This window comes from Protopterus annectens, chromosome 4.part0, assembly GCF_019279795.1.
Source record: "Protopterus annectens isolate FY-2018-M chromosome 4.part0, PAN1.0, whole genome shotgun sequence".
In the NCBI taxonomy this organism is placed as follows: domain Eukaryota; kingdom Metazoa; phylum Chordata; order Ceratodontiformes; family Protopteridae; genus Protopterus; species Protopterus annectens.
The window spans coordinates 1,175,662,814-1,175,687,471 of record NC_056733.1 but is presented as its reverse complement, the minus strand read 5'-3'; positions in this window follow the sequence as shown (position 1 = coordinate 1,175,687,471).

Sequence of the window (24,658 nt, the reverse complement as noted above, 5' to 3'; positions counted from 1 at the left end):
CCGTTAGTATGTTGATCATGTTGTGTGGTTTTCTGTTTAATGGACAACTTCAAAACCACGTGTGATGAGAAGGACTCAGAAAATTGTGGGAAGCATTAAATCAAGCCTGTAAATAGGGAACCACCAAAAGTAGGTGCCTACCAGCAAAAGTAGGAGGTTCCTAAATCAGGTTGGCATAATGGTTAGGGTGTTTACCTTACAAATACAAGGTGCAGGGTTTGATTCTCACATGGGGTAATTGGCTAGGATTGAAATGGCCCACAAGGGCAGTTACCTAGTACTAATCTATGAACCTATATAATAAGAACAGTTGAGAGGTCTGTTTTATTGAATTGTACTTTCCACCAGGTATTCTCAGTGGATTAACTATACAATAATACTCCTCAGATTTGAAACAGTATGAATCTAGTACTGGTATTAACCGTTATAAAACTTAAACTAAAAACAAAAACAAAAAAAAAAACAAAAAAAATTATATATATATATATATATATATATATATATATATATATATATATATATATATATATAAACAAAGCTGTCTGCTCAAATAAATCTCTTAAACTTAGTAAATCAAGTAAAAAATCCAATACAGGATATGTTGAATTTGCAGTTTCTTTATTAGTAATAACAGATGAGTGATCCATAAGACTTAATGGTTAATACATTTAAGAACAATTACTTAAATAGCATTTGAAGTGGAAGTGGTAAAGGTTCTACTGTAAATACAAGTCAGTTCAGCTGTAGTAAACATCAGCCCTCACTCCTTCCCTTAAAATAAAGCAATAAAAAGGATCCAAGCTAACCTAAAATACCATGCTATTCAACATTCCTAAAAATCTCTTTCTATTTATTTATTTATTTATTTAATTATTTATAGGTTCATAGGTAGGTACTAGGTTATCTGCCCAAAGGCATTTATAAGCCTAGCCAGAATGTGTTGGCTTTTGCCGCCCCCTTAAATTAGTTCCCTGTGCCTCTGTCCAGCAGAGCCACCAAAGTGATCCCCGGGGTAAACTTTCTGTTTCCCATCCACTCGTCAAGGTTTCTCTTGAAGAGTGTTAGCAAGGAGCTCTGCCTAATGTAGATTGGAATCTTGTTCCAAAGCATGGGAAGTCTCTGGGTCAGGAATCTATCCCTCCAGCATGTCCTATTCATCATTATGGTGAGGTTTAGATCCCTAGAGCGTGTGGCTCGAGGGGATAAGGTTTTCTTTAGGTGGAGCATGTCCATCAATTCTGGGTTGGACATGGCCTTGTATGTCAGGCAGAGATCACCTCTGAGCAGGCGGTATGCAACCGAGTATAGCTGGAATTTCTTCAGTCGAGCTGTATAGGGCATGCATCTGTTTGAGGTCAGTGATCCTCTTGGTGAGGTACTTCCATGGTCTTTCCAGCTGTTGCAGGTGTCTTGTAAAGTACATCCCAAATGGGGCGTTGTACTCTATGATGGGTCTGATGAGTGATGAGTAGAGGGGCACAATGACCTCTTTTGATCTGGATGCAAACCCTTTTGTGATTAGGTGGGCCACGTAGAAGGATTTTCTAACCACTTTGGCAATGTGATTATCAAAGGTGAGATTGCTATCTACTTGGGTCCCCAGATCCCTTATTACATCTTCTGTATTTAGGGGACTATCACCTATGTGGTAGTTTATGGGTACTTTGTTTTTTCCAAAGGGGATGACTATGCACTTTTTAGCATTTAGCTTAAGGCCAGGATTTTGACACCAGGTATCCGTCTCATTGAGAACCTTTTGGAGGATGTCTGTGTCAGCCAGTGAGTCAATTATAGCCCCTAGTTTGCAGTTGTCTGTGAACGTGGTCAGTCATAGTCCTCCTGTGCTTGTCTGTACCTCTGAGAAGTATATGCCGAACAGGATGGGTCCTAGGACTGAGCCCTGGGGAATGCTACTTGTAACCGGTTTAGAGTCAGACCTAGCTCCTGCAACTTTCACCATGTGGGTTCTGTCCATGAGCCAATTGGCAACCCATCTTGTGACATAGGGGTTTATGTTCAGGCTGGTGAGCTTGTCTATAATACCAGAATGGGGAATGGTGTCGAAGGCCTTTGGGAGGTCTAGGTAGGCTGTGTGTACCACCTTTCCCTCGTCTATAGCCTTGGTAACTGTCTCAAATAAATCAACCAGGTTTAGGAGGCATGATCTGCCCTTAAAAAAGCTGAACTGGGTAGCGTCCAGTGTTTGGAGGTTTCCAATGTCTCTGTTAATGAGTTCCATGATGATGCACTCCATAGCCTTGCAGACCAAGCTAGTCAGGTTTATAGGGTGATAGTTCCCAGGATCTGTTGTGGCTCCACCTTTGTGGAGTGGAGTAACCATTGCTGTGCACCACTGTATGGGTACGTAGCCTATGGAGAGGCTGAGTTTAACAGTTTGTTTAGGTGAGGGGTTAGTTCATCTTTGAGCTCATGTAGAACTCTGCATAGGAAACCGTCCAGTCCTATTGATGCTGTGTTTTTGGCTTTGGAGAGGGCTATTTTAACCTGAGTGCCTGTGATTTCAGGGGCTCTACATTCTTCTGGTATGCTTATGGGCCCTTTTGGGGTTGAGGGGGGGTGAAGTTTGCACCGAACCTGTCTGCCAGGATGTTGGCAATATTGGTTGGTTCATTGTATTTTGTGCCATTCTGCACTAACTCCGAGCAGATCTGAACATTGCCACTTAGATTCTTGACATAGCTAAAGAATGCCTTGCGGTTATCTTTGGAGTCCTTGGCAAGTTTTCTTTCAAAGCTCGACTTGGACGATTTTATGAGGGATTGTAGTTTCTTGCTGATACTGATCAGGGATGTCTTCCCTTCTTGAGATTTTACTCTTTTCTGTACTAGTTTCCTCCTTCGATTGTATAGCTTGTTTATGGCAGGGGTCCACCAGACTGGTTTCCTTTACTTAGAGAAGTGAGTCTTGGTTTTGCCTGGGATAGCACGATCCATGCATTCTTGTAGGTGCCCGTAGAATGCATTAGTAAGGGATTTTGCAGCTTGGACAGTGTTATCCTTTAGCATGGGGGCTCTGAAACTTTCCACCTCCATCTTAAGTAACTTGAAGTTTGCTTTTGAAAAGTTTTTCACGGTGGTTTCCTTGTCCGGGGGTGGGGGCAGAATGTGGATATCCAAAATGATTTGTTTATGGTCAGATCTAACCAGCGAGGGGTTGACCTCCGCTGTGGAACACCGGTCGCCCATGTTGATGATGACCAGGTCCAATATGTTGTCACCTCTGGTGGGAGTGTTGACCAGTTGTTCCAGGGCATTTGAGTTTATAAATTCTAGGAAATGTTGGGCAAGAGAGTTAGTACTTGAGTAGTTCTCCCAGTTAATGTTTGGGTAGTTGAACTCACCCAATATTGGGGTGTTTTGTAGGACCTTTATGTTACCCAGTGTTTCCAGAAATGTGGAATGGGGGCCCTGGGACATGGTGGGTGATCTGTAGCAAGCTACAATTTGATTTGCAGTTTTACCCATTGTTAGTTGCACGTGGATAATCTATGAAGCATCGTGCTGTGCCACTAACCTGGAGGTGTGGGTATCCTTGATGAATATGGATACTCCCTTGCCTTTTGTATTTTGGTCCAGGTTCTGTGGCCGAAATATATGGTATGAGTTGTAGCCTGGTATTGCTGGTTGCTCTCTGGTGCCTTAAACCAGGTTTTTGTTACTGCACATATATCGATTTTCTCCATACTGAGGAGTGCCTCAAGTGCGTGCATTTTGAGGTTTAGACTTCTGGCATTGAGTAGTATTGCCCTCAGATTTTTGTTACTTGTGCTATTTATGGCAGTGGGTTTGTCTTTTGAGCCTTGCCTAAAAAAGGCAATATGGGGGTGGCAAGAGCCTTGGCCAGTATTCGAAAGCCTAAGGGTGCAGGTGCAAGCCATCTCTAGCAAAGCAGCGTGGCTTGTCGAGCATGTCATCCCAGGCAGACAGACACTGGATCCCTTTTGAATGTCACCAGAAACTTAGCCAATTGATGAAATTAATAATTTTTTCTTTATACCGTGGTATCATTCTTGGTGAAGGCATGATGCTTCTCAGGGTCAGGGTCATACTGGCCTGGGCTAAGTGATCAGAGAGCTCTTCCATGTCTCTTTTCATGTAGTCCAGGGAGGTACGGTTCAGGTCATTCACACCAACATGGACAATGACAGAATCATATTTGTACTTGTTCTGGAGTGACCTGAGTGTTTATGTTATGTGGTGGATCCTGGCACCCAACAGGCAGCTAACAGTAACCTTCTCCTTATTCAGCCTAGTGAGTGGGATGTCAGTGTGCCTGACTATAGAGTCACCTATTACTAGTATGTCGGGTATGTTATTTTGCCTTGAGGGCTTTGATTGTGTGCCACACTGGTTTTGTGAACTATGTGTTTCATGGTTTGTGTTGGGGGGGGGGGTTGCTTGGATGTCTGCTTTGAAGGGCTCTGTTGCTTTTACAGATTTTTATTTAGAGCATCAGAGTATGTTTTCATGTATTTACATGTGTTTTTTGCCGGTGCAATGGGTCTATGTGAGACTGGTGGTGTGATGCCAGTATTTCCCTTCTCCTCTTGACTGTCAGATCCAGTCTTGGGTTGAGAGAGCTTAGCCTCCAGTTTGGCTGTATAATTGCATCTCTCGCATGTATTAGTGTTTGGTGGTAGGAGGAGAGGGTTGTCTGTGTACATGAGGCAGTTGTAACATTGCCTCAAATGCCCAGATTCACCAGTTGGACTGGAGAGTACACCTGAAACTGCCCTTTGGACATGCCTGGATAGGTACAGTAAACTGTTTTACTGAATAGTTGGTAAGTTCGAATAGAGAGCCTTGTCCTTCTGTAGTGCTAGGGTTTATAAGTGCTTGCTATGAGTTTTGAGCAAGTGCCGGGCTGAGAAATGAATGGCTTGAGTTCTTAAGCTGAAAGTTTGTCTAATTTCAAGGGAAAAATTGAAGAGGAGACTTTGTGGAACCGGGAATAGTTATACTCTAGCTAACTGTCATCCTTATTAAACAAAAATCATAACATTAAATAAAATTATGTTTTCACCATATTAATTTACTCAAATCTTTTAACTTAAATTGCTGTCGGTTCTTCTTCAGGTCTGTGCACAGAAAGGAGAGCCATGTACAAGGTTAGTGCAGAAAATTCCAGAGAACTACTGACATGTTAGCGTAACTGCTCAGTGTGTACATTTTGAGGAGAAGGACAGTGGGTTATATTTAAAAAAAAAAGTTAATAGTCTGTGGTAGAAGGAGGGTTCATTGTCCATGCACATGTCCACATCTTTGTTGACAGTATCAGTTTTGAGGAGAATTTCATATTCATGGCAGTTAAAAATGATACACTTTTTAGTAATGAGTTTTAATCTGTGGTCTAGACAACTGTAAATTTCTTTGTGTTAAGCCCCCTTGAAGAAAATGGGTGTCATTTGGCTGGTTAATAGCAACCCTAGCCTAGTAGCCATCAGTAAACTCAGTCAGCCATAGAATCTCTGTGTCAGTCTTGATACCGCAAAATATGAACCAAAAGGTGTCAGTCCTAGAATGGACCCTTTGGATGATACCACTGGTAAAGAATCTTTTTGAGGAAACCAGTTCTCCTCCCACAATCAAATAGGCTCTGTCTGTCAATCATTTCCCTATCCAATGAGTTATGTAGGGATTAACTATTGTCTTAGTTAGTTTATCAATGATTACAGAATCTGGGATAATGTTAAAAGCCTTTGCTAGCTTCAAATAGACAGTGAATACCAGTTTCCCTTTGCGTTGCACCTGAGTGACAATTTCAATGAAGGCAACCAGGTTAAGTAGGCAAGTTAAGTAGGCAGGATCTGTCTTTCATGAAGCCAGATTAAAAAGGGTCAAGGGATTGTAGGCTGCCAAATCCTTGTTTATAAAGTCCATGATAATATGTTCCTTTATCTTAGCTATGGAACGGGTGAGACTAATCAGTCTATAGATGCTGAGGTTATTAGTTTGGCTGCCCTTATGGTGAAATACCACTACAGCTGTTCTTCAGGCTTCAGCATCATAGCTATAGGTCAGGCCAGGGTTAAATAAATGTACAAGGAAGTCAGCAAGGTAGTGCTGGGTGTTGTTCTTGAGATTCCAGACATAACTGAGAAAGGGTCTGTGTTTATCTTTGGAGGTGGTAGTAATTCTCAGCCACTTCTTGGCTTTGCTTATTTTAACCTTTTGTCTTATTTCCCTGTTTAATTATTTCATTGTATTTCTGGCATCTAAGGAGATTTTTTCCTCTTGTCACAGAGTCTGTTTATGCTAGGGTTCAACCAAAGAGGTTTATTTCTGAACCCAGCATTATATTTGTGAATAAACTTTAAAAAATGATGTTAACATCAAGTTTAATAACTGAAACAAACAAATAAAACAAAAGGTACTGTGGTGGAAATTTGGATACTGTGAAATATACATCATTAATTGCTTTTGCCTGCACACTAAGCCAAAACTTTAGCAGAACAATTTAATAATTAGGACCAGCTTCTTATATGAATCACATGTTATGAGCCAGCCAATCATTGCACACATATTCAAAATAATATTAAAATTGAAGTGAAAACATCCATTAAAATACTATCACACTTAAATTAATAGTGAGATGAAAATTTGCAACAAAACAGTACATAAAACACAAATTAATACTTATTAAAAAATCAGTAGTAGTACCCCTGCTACGTAAATGTGTCACTATTTATCAGGCACTGGTTTGTTGGATCATGACATATTGCTTTTGTATAATCGCTTCCTCATGTTATTGATGTCGAAAAATATCAGAGCTAGCCTTGTTGTAGATGCAGTGTCATAGTGTGAGATTGCGTGACTTAGCAAATAAGGAAAATAAGTGTTTCTTCTCTTTTTTTAATGTTTTCTTATCTGTTAGTTTGTGTGACATTAAAGGTAGTGTTTGTAAAAATCAGGGGTGAGAGGGCATAGCCCTCGTTATTCCACATAGTGGATACAGGAGGACACAGCCCTGTCATTAAAACAATTATTTTATAGTGTTTGGAAGGTCTTAAAGGTTTTTTTGGCTTGTAATTTTACTTTTTTGGATGTTTGTTGGCAGTGCAGCAGGAATCCATTCTTTTATGACAGCAGTCACAAAGGATGATGCTGAGGTAAGATGCAAACAGGCATAAGAAAGCAGGCACTGGAATAAGTGCAGTGCAGTTCACTAAGTCCAGTGATTTCACTGCTCATTTCAGCATGCCAACCTGGATATGATGGCTCACAATGCATTTCCCCCATACATGAATAGAGTATACAGTCAGTGCAACAATGCATCCATGTGTTCAGCTGTGTGGGCACAGTTGCACAAAGTTGTTTTGCTTTGCACTCTGCTTATGCATAAGACAACCCCCAGCTGGCCTAATGTACCTTTCCAAAGTAGGCGTAAAGCACTACTGTTTGTCCTAGAGTGTGTTAAAACTGTTCTGCCAAATGACTAGTTTTCTACTGTAAAAAAGGAACAGACTGCGTTTGTGCCAACTTTACCAATATAACAGTCATCTATGCACATAATGGACCATTCAAATGTAGTATACTCAATGGTGCTGTGCTATCTGCCTAATATCCTGTTCTAACCCTCTCTGCAGCTTCAAGAGCTTTTACACATCTATGTAGGGTTAACAGTGCCATCCTGCTTTGCACCCTAATGTTATACTGTACCTCACTCCATATGTCCTCCTTCATTCTGTCAGCATGCAGTGCAGTGATGGGATGAACATCTGACAGCGATATTTAGTGAGTGCCAAACATTCTAACATAGTGAGCACTAAGCACTAGCTGAGAAAGGTGTGATTATGTTGTTAGGCTGTGCATCTGTTGGCATGGCAACAGAGTCTAGTACACGGTTCTTTAGGTTGACTCTGAAAACAAGTACCCATTCTATAACCTCAACCAAATTAAACACTTCTGATAAAAATCTTAAGGAGAAATTTAATGATCATGGACTCGTTTATTTGGATTTGAACCTGGCAAAACTTTGGTAAAGCTAGGAAGTGTCTGAGTTATAAAAAAAAATAAATAAATAAATATACTGTGAGATCTTAAAAGTCTTTCTAAACAGTTTTCTGGGAAATTAGCTGAAATCGCTATGCACTTTTAATGCATTCACAATCTTTAAATACATCTTTGGAAATGCAATCAAGATAGCCACTTTAGTTGAAATGAAAGTTAAACTTTATTAAAGGTTATCTGAAATAGGACATATCAGTCTATTTCATTCAGAATAACAGAAAATAAATGAACATTCAGATAATTACTTTCTAAAAGAGACTCTGCAATAGTCCAAGCATTTCACACAACTTATATTTCCCACGAGAGCATTTTTAGCAAACAGTTTATGTATATAATGCACTTAGTTTTCTGATCTACCAGCCATGCCATATGCTGTTTTCTAGTTAATTCCATCAAGCAGGAATGAAATATATGTTTATAATAGGCAAACCAATTTAAGATACAAGTGCTACAAGATTATAGAACACAGACAGTTTGAGCACCTAAAAATCATAAGATTTCATGGAATTTGGCATTTTAGGCCATAGCATTCATTGATCCTAACTTGAATTTCTCTTTTTCCATATACTTCTTTGTAATCTTTCACTTTGTTGTAGTCAGTGTTACTTGAGTCAGATTAGCTTGTGATAGTAAGCCTGTACACATAAGTCACCATTTCAGCCTCGGTCAGCAGAACTGTTCCATGTTCAAACCCAGGGCTGAATGGCATACAGCTGTGCTTCCAGTAAGTCACACTGAAGACAAGACGTATTACATGAGAAGTGTGGTACAGGAGTTGTCACATGCTGGGGGCAACACAGAAAAAAAATACAAAACATTTTCCAGGGAACAACACAAAATGCATACATGGTTTGTCTTGTAGAGACACAGATAGAAAACAGTTTAGTGAATTCCTGAAGCGCTTGGAAACAAAGATACATACTGCATCTCAACAGAGACATGGGTTAGCAGCATGCTTAGAAAGCAAACAAAGGATATGTATTCACAGCAAGTGTCGCTGAGGGGAGGAAAGGTACAGGCAGTTTTAGTGGATAGCAGATTCACTAATTAGTATTCAGATGTGGGTGAGACAGTGGTAATTAGGAGATAATAACAAGAACTGCTACAATGACATCCTAAGTCAATGAAAGTCTGAAACAAAAAAATGAAACCATCACCTTTTAAGAAATGGATGAAGTAGAGGACCCCTAGCATCCCCTTGTAGGGAGCTTTGCTGCTTGCACCCACTTAAGATAACCTGCTTTGAGGTCATATAACCTCAGAGGAAGATATGAATTCTCAAAGGAATGGCCCCCTCAATTAAGTGGATTTCAATTAATTGGCTGGTTACTGAGACAACAGTTAAGTGAGAAAACATATCAAGACCAGACTTTTAATTCTTTTGTTCTTGGGGTACAGAGGAACAGTTAAAAGAGACTGAAAGAAGCCCATCCATGCAGTGCAGAGGGATACAGCCCTTCTTCTTCTTCTTCTTTCGGCTGCTCCCGTTAGGGGTCACCACAGCAGATCAACTGTTTCCATTTCTTCCTGTCCTCTGCATCTTGCTCTGTCACACTCTGTCACACCAACCGCCTGCATATCCTCTCACCACATCCATAAACCTTATCTTAGGCCTTCCTCTTTTCCTGTTACCTGGCAGCTTCAAGCTTAGCATCTTTTTCCCAATATAGTCAGCATCCCTCCTCAGCACATGACCAAACCAACATAATCTTGCCTCTCTGGCTTTGTCTCCAAACCTTACAACCTGGGCTGACCCACTAATATACTTATTCCTAATCCTGTCCATCCTCGTCACACCCAGTGCAAATCTTAACATCTTCAGCTCTGCCACGTCAAGCTCAGAATCCTGCCTTTTTGTCAGTGCCACTGTCTCCAACCCATACAACATAGCTGGTCTCACTACCCTCTTGTAGACCTTCCCTTTCACTCTTACTGGTACTCGTCTGTCACAAATCACTCCTGACACTCTTCTCCACCCACTCCATCCTGCCTGTACTCTCTTTTTCACCTCTCTTCCACACTCACCATTACTCTGAGCTGCTGATCCCAAGTACTTAAACTCATCCACCTTTGCCACCTCTACTCCCTGCATCCTCACCATTCCTCGATCCTCCCTCTCACTCACACACATATATTCTGTCTTAGTCCTGCTGACCTTCATTCCTCTTCTCTCTAGAGCATATCTCCACCTCTCCAGGGTCTCCTCCACCTGTTCCCTACTCTCACTACAGATCAAAATGTCATCTGCAAACATCATAGTCCACGGGGACTCCTGTCTGATCTCATCTGTCAACCTGTCCATCACCATTGCAAATAAGAAAGGCCTCAGAGCTGATCCTTGATGTAATCCCACCTCCACCTTAAACGCATCCATCACTCCCACTGCAGACCTCACCACTGTCACACTACCCTCGTACATATCCTGTACCACTCTTACATACTTCTCTGACACTCCTGACTTCCTCATACAATACCACAACTCCTCTCTAGGCACCCTGTCATATGCTTTCTTTAAATCCACAAAGACACAATGCAACTCCTTCTGACCTTCTCTGTACTTCTCCATCAACATTCTCAGAGCAAACCAAATCTGTAGTGCTCTTTCCTGGCATGAAACCATACTGCTGATCACTAATCATCACCTCCCTTCTTAACCTAGCTTCCACTACTCTTTCCCATAACTTCATGCTGTGACTGATCAGTTTAATCCCTCTGTAGTTACTACAACTCTGAACATCACCCCTATTCATAAAAAGCCGTACCAAAACACTTTTTCTCCATTCCTCAGGCATCCTCTCACTTTCCATGGTTTCATTAAGCAATCTAGTTAAAACCTCCACTGCCATTTCACCTAAACACCTCCATGCTTCCACAGGTATGTCATCTGGACCAACAGCCTTTCCGTTCTTCATCCTCTTCATAGCTATCCTTACTTCCTCCTTGCTAATCCACTGCACTTCATGATTCACTATCCGAACATCATCCAACCTTCTCTCCCTCTCATTCTCTTCATTCATCAACCCCTCAAAGTATTCTTTCCATCTGCTCAACACACTCTCCTCGCTTGTGAGTATGTTTCCCTCATTATCCTTTATCACCCTTACCTGCTGCACATCTTTACTAGCTCGGTCCTTTGTCTAGCCAATTGGTACAGGTCCTTTTCTCCCTCCTTAGTGTCCAACCTTTTATACAACTCTTCATACGCCTTATCCTTAGCCTTCGCCACCTCTCTCTTTGCTATGCACCTCATCTCCTTATACTCTTGTCTACTTTCTTCATCTCTTTGACAATCCCACTTCTTCTTCACCAACCTCTTTCTCTGTATACTCTCCTGTACTTCTTCATTCCACCACCAGGTCTCCTTGTCCTCCTTCCTCTTTCCAGATGTCACACCAAGTACCTTTCTAGCTCTGCTGTAGTTACCCAGCTATTCGGTAACTTTTCACTGCCACCCAGTGCCTGTCTTAACTCTTCCCTGAACATCACCTCACAATTACCCTTTTTCAATTTCCACCATTTGATCCTTGGTGCTGCCCTCACACTCATCCTCCTCTTCTCGATCACCAATGTCATCCTGCAAACAACCATCCTATGCTGCCTAACTACACTTTCCCCTGCCACCACTTTACAGTCTCTAATCTCCTTCAGACTGGCCCTTCTACATAAGATATAATCCATCTGTGTGCATCTTCCTCCACTCTTGTATGTCACCCTATGCTCCTCCCTCTTGTTAAAATACGTATTCACCACAGCCATGTCCATCCTTTTCGCAAAATCCACTACCATCTGACCTTCTGCATTCCTTTGCTTAACACCATAACTACCCATCACTTCCTCATTCCCTCTGTTCCCTTCACCAACATGCCCATTGAAATCTGCTCCAATCACCAGTCTCTCACCCTTGGGTACAGTCATCAACATTTCATCCAAGTCACTCCAAAATTTTTCTTTCTCATCCATCGCACACCCAACTTGTGGAGCATATGCACTAATAACATTCATCATTGCACCATCAATTTCCAGCTTCATAAACATCACTCTATCCGACACTCTTTTCACCTCCAAAACACTCTTAGCATACTGTTCCTTCAGGATAATGCCTTCGCCATTTCTCCTCCCATCCACACCATGATAAAACAATTTGAAACTGTCTCCGAGACACCTAGCCTTGCTCCCCTTCCATCTGGTCTCTTGCACACACAATATATCAACCTTCCTTCGGTCCATCATATCAGCTAGCTCTCGCCCTATACCAGTCATACTTCCAACATTCAAAGTTCCGACCCTCACAATCACAGTCCTAGCCTTTACCTGCCTTTGGGCATGCCTTCCCCCTCTTCTCCTCCTTTGGCCAACAGTAGCCCAATTTCTGCCAGCACCCTGTTGGCCAACAGTACTGGTGGTGGTCGTTGTTAACCCAGGCCTCGACAGATCCGGTATATATTTCTATGCCTTTTTAGCCCTATAACTTCAGTTCAAATCCAGGCATAGACTTTGTAAGATCAGGTCAGGGGAGGAGGGGCCTGAGTGGCATTTGCAGCTTGGTCATCCTGGGGGTATGGAAATGGTGGTCCTGCTCAGGTCAGCCTCATCCCATGCTAACTGACCTCATGGTTGTGTGTGGGAGCTTGAAAATACAGGGAAATGATATAGGATGGCCTTGCAAACACACAGGTGCACATATGCTGCACCAGAGGTGTTGTTAAAGCCAAACCAAAAAAAGGGCACACACACCATCATAGCAGCCTATATGCCAGCTCATTCTGTATCTCTTACCCACACTGAGAAATACGCAGAATGGGTGAAGAATATGTTGGGTTGACTGGGGGAGACTTGATTGTCAATAGGCATGGTGGGAAAAAGCACAAAAAAGACCGAATCAGATGCTCCACAAAGTAGATTAGCCTGGGAACACCTATTCTGTTTACTGATTATGTTTTTTATTAGTAATTAAACAAAATAATTCAATGGCTGTTTTTCTTTAAGCACGTTCAGCATGCTTTCCTGTTTATCAGGGCTGAAATCCAGGTTAGCTGATAGTAGCAGTTTAAACTTGATTTTGTTTTTTGTTTTTACTGGCAAACAACATTATTAATAACAGAAGAATTGGAGCAATTTAACATTCAGTAAAACATCATATGACCATCCATATATATAGTAACTTTATTATTTTGAACCCAGCTAAATGACGCAATTATGGATTGTGACAAAGACATATAAAGCTCGGTCTTAACACACTACAATAAGTTTTCATTCTGAACAATACGCAGAAGTGCAATACCACCCTCTTCTATAAAGCCATCAATGCTCTTTTGAGACCTTCCCAGACATAACCCTCGTCAGCTCAGTCCACTATCTATAAGATTCTTCCCAGAGTCCCTTCCAAAGAAAATGAAAAGCAGAGTATACTTATGTCGCGGATAAGAACCTATCAAACAGCGTTTTCCCAGCTTACTGAAATTTGTAGCTCAGGATGTGGTTTAAAGTACCCGACTATTTTTCTCAAGGTATCATAGATATTGATCTCAGTATTATTCAGGGGTGCAGCTATCCTCGTTTTCCATTCCTTCCTTAATAATCTTTTAACTACTGCTGACAATACCTGCAAAATCTTTGCTTTAGCTCTACCCCAAATTTTTCCATCAAAAGAGATCGCTAGTAGCTTAAACTTTAGTTTAAACCAAATGTAAAGTCTTGGCAGTCTCATATGGGATGTCTGAAATAGATCTACTTGAAAAATAAAACATTTTGCAGTAAATGCTTGAATTGCAATCACAAGGTTGCAAGTTTCTACAGGCGTTTCATATGGAGGGTAAGTGAGGTTCCCATTGCACAGTGATAGGTAGTCACATGTTTTTTTTTCACAGAAAGCAACTACTTATGTTTTATCTGTCTTTGGTGACTTTGGAAAAGGTTTTCTCAAACATTTCTAAGTTGAGGAAAAATAAATTGTTGCCATCTGAAAAACATTAAGACATGCGTCTGGAGTGTTTCTTCCCTGGCTTCTGCTGAAAATTGGCTTTGTTCCAAGTCGGACTTTCCCAGTTAACAAATGTTAAATAAATAAACTAAAGCATGCACCCCAAGCAATGCTATTACCCCCAAAATCCTACAGCCTTGGAGTAGCAGCTGAGATGGATGCAATACCCTCACCAGCAAAAGGGCTACGGGCAAGAAATACATTTCAAAAAACTTGAAGTTCAAAAACTGTCCCCATAACACGTCTAAATTGTTAGAAGAGTAGTTATCATTGCTAGGTAAGTACTCAAGAAAAGTGAGTACTCTAAATATTCAAATGTCTGTAATATTGAACATTTGCAATGCAAGCAAAAGTGATTGAATAGTCATTAGTCATATGATCGCAGAATGTCAGCATTACTTTCTGGAAGGTCGGGGTTCAGATGCATCGCTCGCCAGGTCAGGATAAAACAGGAGAGCATCACGGGTTCTTGTTTGAGCAGCTTTATTGTATAGAAACACATCATACACAAGGTTAAGTAACTTTAACTTATAAACATACTAGATATCACGCACATAGATGTTAACACTCTGGCTGCACCTTCAAAATGGTACTGAAGTTAACACATGCTTGGTAATTATATGTACACACAGATCTTGGAAATGCTTTTTAAAGGTATAGCACACCTGTTATTCTACAAGATGGGAATGGGAATTTGCATTTTCCATGATATTATCTGATCTTGGATTTGGTATATATAATTAGCAGGGGATGTAGGGGGCACAGTTCCTCACATTGGGGGGGAATTGCAAGGCAGGTTGCCCCCTCCGAAAAAATTTTTTAGATGTTTTGAGTTTTGATCTTATGAGATTGCTCTTTTTATGTTTGATACTTTGTATCTTCAATGTTCTCAAGTACAATCAAAACAAAAATGAAAAAAAAAGAATATGCAACAGCAATTCTGCCTGTATGCGTTAGCTCCTGTGTATATTTTACACACATTTTACCTTTGCTGTTAAAGCATCACTCTAAAGAAACAAGGTATCACAGTTTCCAGCTGATGCTGTAGTTTTATTTTTTTTTTTGACTGACCCTGAATTAGAATGTTATATCAAAGCATCATTATGTTGCATACTTGAAAACAATTATAGTACCACCTTTTTATTGTTAGACCATAATAATGAACCTAATTAGATTCCAAGTTGTAATACAGTGATATACATCAGTATTCACTAGATGCTGTTATCATTAAATGTTGGCCCTTAATGACCACATCAGTATTCATTTTTTGCCATTTTTTACTGTTAAATCACCAAATCAGTATTCATCAGTCATTACAGTCTATGACAACAACAAGCAAGATCAGAATCCCCGTTTTTTTTTTTTCTCCAAATCTAACAAAAACATTAGAAGATACTGGTGATGTTCCAGTGACAATGTTCTGAGCACCAATTAATTGACCAGCAACAATCAATAGGATTCCCATTGTAAATATTGCATTTATTATATTTTGGAATGTCTTCTTTTCTATCCCAGGTTGGCCTGAAAATAGTCCATGTGAATTAGTGCTCCACTCTCATTAAATAATGTAAACAAAATAAAATAAACCAAATAATGAAACTTGATAATGGATTATTTTAATTTTGGGGATATTTTTTGTAAAGGTTTGAGGCCATTCAATAATTATTAGTATCTGCTAAATCATTGCGCATATAGATGGGTGACCAAAAAAGGGTTTATATAATAAAGGGATGAAAATAAACACACACACATGCAAAACAGAAAGTCAAGAGAAATGCACGAGTAGAATTATAACTATATAATTTGTTCATGTCTGCACCTCTGTCTTCCTGCACAAAATTTTCTCTCAGAAGACTTATCATATCATTTGGTTTATTTCACTACCATTCTGACTTTTTCTGAACACTTCTGCAATCTTCCTGCCTTCACCCGAATCTAAATACATTTATGCTTGACTTGTTCACACAGAAACTGGAAATGCTATGCTCCTAATTTTTCTGTACTTCACGCTCCAAATTACTTGCTTCTCCGTCTGATCATGTAAAATGGATAATAAAAGCTTTTATCTGTTTGTCTGAACTGTCACATACTTTATATATCAGAGCACAACTGCACACCTTTCCTGTTGATCACCTGTAATAGACAAATAATCTCTGTCTTATAAAACTGAGAACCAATTACTCTGCATGATTAGATATGCACAATTGACTGCATATTGCATTGTTTGACAACCAAGAAGTGTGACCATAGCTACGATACTTGTTCTGAGTTACCCATAAAAACATGTAAACATGACAATTTAGTTTTACAATACTGTTGCATCTGCAATCTAGTTCTGTAAGTAAGGCACCCTTCTGTATATATATTTCCAGTGTATCAGTTTCTAAAATGACAAGTTTATTTATGTAAACAAAGCATGCCATCTGCAATGAATGACATAGTGGTACAGCAACATTTTTTGCAGATACTGACTTTGACCTTTTGAAATGTGGGCTACGAATCTAACTGTTGTAACTAAATAACAATAAGCAGATGTTACATAAGGCTAACATGATAAATAAATAGGTACACATTACGTGGGAAAGTGATTTGAAAATTTAGATTAGCATTACATTGTTAATTAAAGATACATTACAATGTTAACTAAATCAAACCTCTCAACTCTCCCTATTTTGCTTGAACATTCCTATTTTCATGTCTAATTTACCCCTGCACAGGGTGTCACTATTTATTGAGGTACGTCCATATTTTCAGTCTTGATTTACCCCTTCACACAATTTTCTAATTCTCCCCTCTCATCACTTGAGTTTTGAAGCTGTCTAGTATGTAAAAAAACATACTACGTGACTAACATACTAGTGGCACCAATAATTTAAAGAAAGAGGATGCACATCTTATATTGCCCTTTTTCTGAAGCAAAAATAAATGACGTATGACAGAATTTTGCAATGCAGTTTATTAAAGTCTATAGATTTTGCACTGTCTCTTTGATAACGTGCTTATAATTTTCCATCATTTTTGTCACTCTCTGTTTTTTAAACATTTGTTTAGGAGTAATATCCCACATTTCTACTGGAAGTGGGAGGAGTTATGCGCTATTTGATTTTCAAACTGTATGCTAATTAGAGTTCCAGATTTTTGGCTGAATGTACTTAATTTTCAGGGGACATTGCCCTATTTTCAATACCTGCAGGTTGGGAGGTATGTATGCAGTACATTGTTAATTAAAGAGACACATTATTTAAGTTCATTTACTGGCTCAGGAAAATGTAAAGCTCAAAGAGAGAGATGGACAAAAGGAGCATGGAGGTTAGTCTAGTAGTTAGGTACTAGTGGTTAGGATCTAGTAGTCTCACTACTGCAGCTTATGTTTGATTCCCATTCAGGGGACATTTAAATGCACATTTGGATGGGGCAGAATAACTCTGGTTAAGGTTTTTGACTTCATAGCTTCAGGGTCAAGAGTTCAATGCTGAACTCTGATCACTAAGTCTGTGAAGTGTTGGATATTGTCTTCATGTTTGTGAGGATTTTCTCTAAGTACTCTGGCCTCCTCCTAATTTCCAAAAGAATTCTGGTTAAGTATGATTACGGGAAAATAAATACTAACAATAATATTGCTGTATCTTGGGGTGTTCCCTCTTCTTTGAGGTATGGTGATCTCAGAGTTAGCATGTGTAAATGGCAGGGTGGGGGTGGGGTGGGAGAAGCTTACCACAGTATGAGGTGCAGGAAGGCCCTGTCTCCCTGCCAACAACACTATAATTATGTAACAGTCACATTCAGAGTTTGTTGTTACTGAAATTAAATCACAGATACATTTACAGAGCTGCAGGACTCACATTATTGAATCCTGGTCTTGTGACAGGTAGCCAGTTGATTACCTATACTAAATTAAAAAATACTCATATATATTACATTTACCCTTCACCTCATGGTACTACTGGTCATAACTGAAAAGTTTTACTAAGAACCAGATTATTTACTTAGTGAACAAAAAAAATCAGTTAAAGTAAATTTAAAAAGTTTGTTTATCTGTTTATATTTAATACTGGAAGTTTATTTTTAACAGGGAGAAACAGATACATGGTGTAAAATGTTGAATCACAATTACTTACTTCTCAAAGAGCTAGTGTAGTTTCAGCTTAATTCATTTTTTATTTTTATTTGATATATTTGCTGCTTGAGTAGGGGAATGATCTTGCAGTCCCTTTGCAGCCATGTTATAGACTACAAGGCAGGCAGCTATTACAAATATAATTATGTATGAAACCAGTACTATAAATGCATATTATAATTACTCAGATACAGTAAAACTACAAGAATGAGAAGAATAAAGTCCTGATTATGCCCAAGATGAGCTGGGTTTGATCAGTAACCTGAGATCTGGAGGAGTCAGCTGGGGGCAGAGAGAACTGGAAGGTAAACACTTGCACCACACCACACTCATCACATAGTCCCTCAAAACCTACACCACCAAAACACACACATAGAAACACAAAACACACACCTACATTCACAGAGGCTCTCAATAAAAATATATCCAAGCAACAGGGACCTCCAAAGCAGAAACGCAAGCAACCTCCACCCCCCAACACAACCCAAATGACACATAACCCACAAACTCAGTGTGCCACTCAACCACAGCCCATAAGGCATAACAACATACCCAACACTCTAGTAATAGGTGACCCTATAGTCAGCCACACTGATGTTCTACTCACCAGGCTAAACAAGGAGAAAGTTACTGTCAGATGCCTTTCGGGTGCCAGGATCCACCACATAACTCATGCACTCAGGTCACTCCACAACAAGTACAAATATGACTCTGCCATTGTCCATGTTGGTGTGAATGACCTGAGACATACCTCCCTGGACTACATGAAAAGACACATGGAGGAGCTGTCCGATCTTGTAGCCCTGTCAGGTATGACCCTAGCCCTGAGCAGCATCCTGCCATCACCCAGAATGATACCATAGTACAAGGACAAAATGATTGACTTCAACAATTGGCTAAGCTTCTGGTGTCATTCTATGGGGATCCAGTATCTGTCTGCTTGGGATGACATGATCGACAAACCATGATGCTTTGCCAGAGATGGCCTGCACCTGTCACCCTTGGGATTCCGGATACTGGCTAAGGCTCTTGCCACCCCTATAGTGCATTTTTAGGCAAGGTTCAAATGACAAGTTCACCACCGTAACAGGTACATGCAAGCAAAATCTGAGGGTAATGCTATTCAATGCTAGAAGTCTAAACCTCAAAATGCACTCACTCGAGGCACTCCTTAAAATGGAGAACATCGACATCTGTGCAGAAACAGAGACCTGGTTCAAGGCTCCAGAAAGCACCCCTGCATTGCAAGGCTATAATTCATACCACACCTTTCGGCCACCTAACCTGGACCGAAACACTAAAGACGGTGGCGTGCCCATATTCATTAAGGATATCCACACCTCCAGGCTAGTTGCTCAGCATAATGCATCCGAGATTATCCAAATGCAACTAACTCTGGGCAAGACCGCAATCCAAACTGTAGCTTGCTTCAGATCCCCCACCATGCCCTAGGATTCCCACTCCTCATTTCTTGATACACTGGAAAATATTAGGGCACAACCTAACACCCTAATAATGGGCGATTTCAACTACCCCACCATTAACTGGGAAAACTACTCATATACCAACTCTTGTGCTCAAAGTTTCCTGGAATTCATAAATTCCAATGCCTTGGATCAACTTATCCATACCCCCACCAGGGGCAGCAATATTCTAGACCTGGTCATTACCAACATGGGCAACCAGTGTTCCACATCACAGGTCAGTTCCTCGTTGGTCAGATCCAACCACAAGCTAATCACCCTAGACATCCACATCCCACCCCCACCACCCCATTAGGGAAACCACCGTAAAAATTTCTCCAAAGCCAACTTCACTCTTCTTAAGACAGAAGTGGCAAACTTCACAGCACCCATGCTGACGGACAATAGAGGTACGACTGCTGAATCCTACATAAATGCATTTTATAAGCACTTACACAAGTGAATGGATCATGCAATCCCTAACAGAACCAAGATGCTAGCCTCCAAAAAAGGAAGCCAATCTGGTTGTCCCCTACAACAGAAGAAAGAAACTGTTGCAAAAAAAGAGTAAAATCCCATGATTGGAGGAACTCCCTGGTCAACCTCAGTAAGAAGCTGAGATCCATCATAAAATCCTCCAAAGCTAGTTACGAAAACAAAATTGTCACTGATTCTAAAGACAACCACAAAGCATTCTATAACTATGTCAAGAATCTCAATGGCAACACTCAGATCTGCTCTGAGTTACAGCACAATGGCACTAAATATACAGAACCAACTGATATTGCCAACATCCTGGCAGGTAGGTTCAGTGCTAACTTTACCTCCCTCTCATCTACTAACCATCTCTATACTGGAAGAATGCAAAGTTCCCGTAATCACAGCTGCACAGATAAAAACACACTCTCCAAAGCCAAGAACACAGCAAACATGGGACCTGACAACATCCCAGGCTGCGTTCTACATGAACTACAGAACGAACTGGCACCCCACCTAAGTACCATGTTCAGTCATAGCCTCACCTCAGGATTTGTGCCCACTGAATGGCACACAGCAACAGTTATCCCACTCCACAAAGGGGGAGCCACCACAGACCCCAGGAACTACCACCCCATTAGCCTGATGAGCCTGGTCTGCAAGGCTATGGAACATATCATCATGGAACTTATAAACAATGACATTTGTAATCTCCAAACTCGGGACCCTACCCAGTTTGGGTTTGTAAAAGGCAGATCATGTCTCCTAAACCTGATAGACTTCTTTGAAGCGGTCACCAAAGCCATAAATGAGGGTAAGGTGGTTCACACAGCCTATCTAGATCTCGCCAAGGCTTTCAACACCATCCCCCACTCTGGAATTATAGATAAACTCACTGAACTAGGTTTAAATCCCTATGTCACAAGATGGGTTGCCAAATGGCTCACTGACAGAACCCATACTGTGAAAGTAGCAGACTCCAAATCGAACTTCAGACCACTGACAAGTGGAGTACCACAGGGTTCAGTCCTGGGTCCTCTTCTGTTTGGTAGTTACTTCTCTGAAGTACAGGCTAACACATAAGATCTTTGGCTAATGAAGTTTGCAGATGACTGCAAACTAGGAGCCATAATCAAAACTCCTAACGATGTGGACATCCTACAAAAGGGCCTCACTGAGACAGATTCCTGGTGTCAAAGCCATGGCCTCAAGCTCAATGCCAAAAAGTGTATTGTCATCCCTTTTGGTAAAAACTCTGTACCCATGAACTACCACATAGGCAGTAGTCTACTTAACACCAAAAGTGTGATAAGAGACCTTGGGACACAGGTAGACAGTAGTCTCTCCTTTGATAATCACATCGCCACAGTAGTCAGGAAATCCTTCTATGTGGCACACCTCATCACAAAAGGTTTCTCATCCAGGAAAAAAGAGGTCATTGTTCCCCTCTACTCGTCACTCATTAGACCCATTATAGAGTACAACGCCCCTTTTGGAATGTACCTCACAAAACATCTACAACAACTGGAAAGGCTACAGAAATACCTCATAAAAAAGGATTACTGACCTCAAACAGATGCCTTACGCAGACCGTCTAAAAAAACTCCAGCTTTACTCCATCGCATATCACCTACTCAGAGGCGATCTCAGCCTAACATACAAAGCTATGTCAAACCCAGAGCTGTTGGACATGCTCCACTTAAAGAAATCCCTATCCCTCTGAGCTACACGCTCTGGGAACCTAAACTTTGCCACCACAATAAACAGAACATGCTGGAGGGATAGATTCCTGTCCCAGAGACTTCCCATACTCTAGAGCAAACTACTTATCTATATCAAACAAAGCTCCTCATTAACACTCTTCAAGAAAAATCTTGATGATTGGATGGGAGATAGGAAATTCACCCCGAGGATCACTTCTGTGGCTATGCTCGACAGGGGCACAGGAAAATAATTTTCTTGGGTGGCGAAAGCCAGGGTACCTTTTTGGCTAGGCTTATATAGGCCCTAGGGCCAATAGCCTAGTACCTACCTATGAACCTATGACTGCATGCCTTTCCCAAGGGTAGAGAGATGTGTTCATGTCTTGGAACATGACCTTCACCTGCAGTTCCTTGTGGAGATTAAATATGGGTGAATACATCTGCCTTAAAGGTGGGTGGGTTATGGACAGAGCATCATATGCAAAAGCAAGTGAGTGCCCCTTGTATTGCCACACTATAATCCCAACCTTTAGATCTTGCACACATGTGAATGAGAGAGTAACAGGACTTAAAGGGGAAAACCCTCTCATGGCTGCTTGGATGATGACCATCTACAAGCATGCTTTCACCCATCAAGGGGCATCAACAAATGATAGTGCCCATGACAGTGGCTTAAAGGTCAACAGTCATAGAGGAGAAAAAAATGCAAAAAACACTCTAACAATGAAAATAGCTATGTAAGTCAGCTCTTCTGCATTTTCATATATGATAAATGAATTTTGATTTTATTGTTTGTACCAGCAACATTACTTATTTCTATTTCATATTTTGCATGACTGAGATGAAAAGAGAAATGTAAAATTATTTTTGTGGGAAAATAGAATGAAAAAATGGTCTGGGCCACAGTGATGCTGCAGCAAAAGAAAATAATGCTCAAGGAGTCACCAAATTAGAAGAAATCTCATATGAAAGGATGCAGAAATACCAGGAATAACAAGCTGAATAATGAATAGTGATTTACTGCACTGGTTACTAGTGTTTTATGTATATTTATGCATCTGGGCAAAAGGCAGTGCAACGTGGGTGGTAGATCTAAGAACGTTTCTATATGTTTGTATGCTTGAAATAGGGTAGGATAAATTATCATTATTTGAAATAGGAAAGGGTAACTGTGAGAAAGGCCAACAAATAATGCTGTCATATATCCATTGCCATGTTTTGAGTACATTGTATGTACCAGTTAGACAAACTGAGACCAAGTACCAGCAGACTATATTTGAGTTATCAAGATGTAAAGTGCAAAACTCCATTTAGTGGTCAGACTAAGCAGCTTTATAACATTATGTAGGATGACACCAGTGCAACTGGAGTAGAGGAGGTCCTAGTAAGGAGTGGCTGCAATCAAACCTTAAAAGGTGCTTGCAGAAAAGAAGATAAAGGTTAATACAATTTTATGGACCACAGTTTCAAAACCTGTACAGATGCTGGTTAAAGGGTCACTGAATGAAAGCTTAGGTTAAATGGCTTTAATCAGAATAATAAGCATTAGAAAACATAGTGTCTAAATGTAAAGATCATGCTAGTTTTATTTGTTCTTAGTGTCTTAGCAAAATGCAGTAAATAAATGAGAACAAGGACATGGTTCACATCAACACCACACAATTTCCCAAAATTTCACTTTGTCTAGCACATATATTCAAAAATCCCAAAACTATCTATGGACAGTAGCAAAACTGATTTAGTTGTCAGTGGCTAACATCATGACTCCCTAGACTTGAAACAAATACTATGGGGCATTACATGCGGGCATGCTTCATCTCCATATCCCTTATAAATTATTACTACCACCAGATTCTTGAGGTTTTGATGTCACCAACAATTAATAGAAAGTCTAAATAATTTATGCATTTTTGAATGGTGTGTATGCTCTGTGGCAGTAGGCTTTGACAAAAAAGATTCTGAAAACTAAATGATAATCAGTCATAATTCATTGTACCATATATTGAAGGCCATATTTAATACATATACTGTGTATTTTTCTCTTAATGAGCTGTAGTTTTAGAAACATGTGTGTCTTTGGAGAAAAGATCTACATTGTAAGTTGTTATCCACTTGTCCCATTTTTAATTTCTCCAAATCTTTTGGGTTTCTAACACCATGACAGGAATGGAGCCCATTCCTAAGTCAAAGTATGATTAAAGTTCATGAAATTAGTATTGTTCCACTCTTTGATGTCAGTCAAAAGTGCTCTTCGCAGCACCCGCAATGTGTGCAGCAATGACTCCTTCTGCAATTTATATGGAGTTAGATGTATTGGTAGCATATCTAAATATGATTGTAGACTTTTTTTATAAGACCTGTTGCTCCCACTACTATTGGAACTATCTGGGTATCTTTCTTCCACATTGATCTTGTTTCTGCTTGGAAATCCTGATATTTTATGACTATCTCTGTGTATGCAGGACACTGTAGTCACTGGGTGTGGCAATGATCGATGCTACTTTTGTCTTCTTTTCTTGGACCACTATATCTGGTTTTCTAGCATCTGTCTTTTGAGCTGTTGGTTATGGATGATCCCATGTGATGTAGACTTCATTATTTTCTATGATGCTTTGTGGATCATGTTTCCAGTGATTTTCAGCCACTTCACTACCATAATGTTTACACAATTCCCAGTGCAACAGTCTCGACGCATTATCATGCCTTTCAGTATACAGTCCTTCTGCCATTAGTATGCTGTAACCAACAAAGAAGTGTGCAACTGTTTCCAATTCTGTTTTGCAAAACCTACATTTGTCTGTTTCTCCAGTATGTTCAATGGAATTTGTAAAACAACATGCACGTAGCCCACTATCTTGTGCCACCAATATTAACTTTTCATCTCTTGG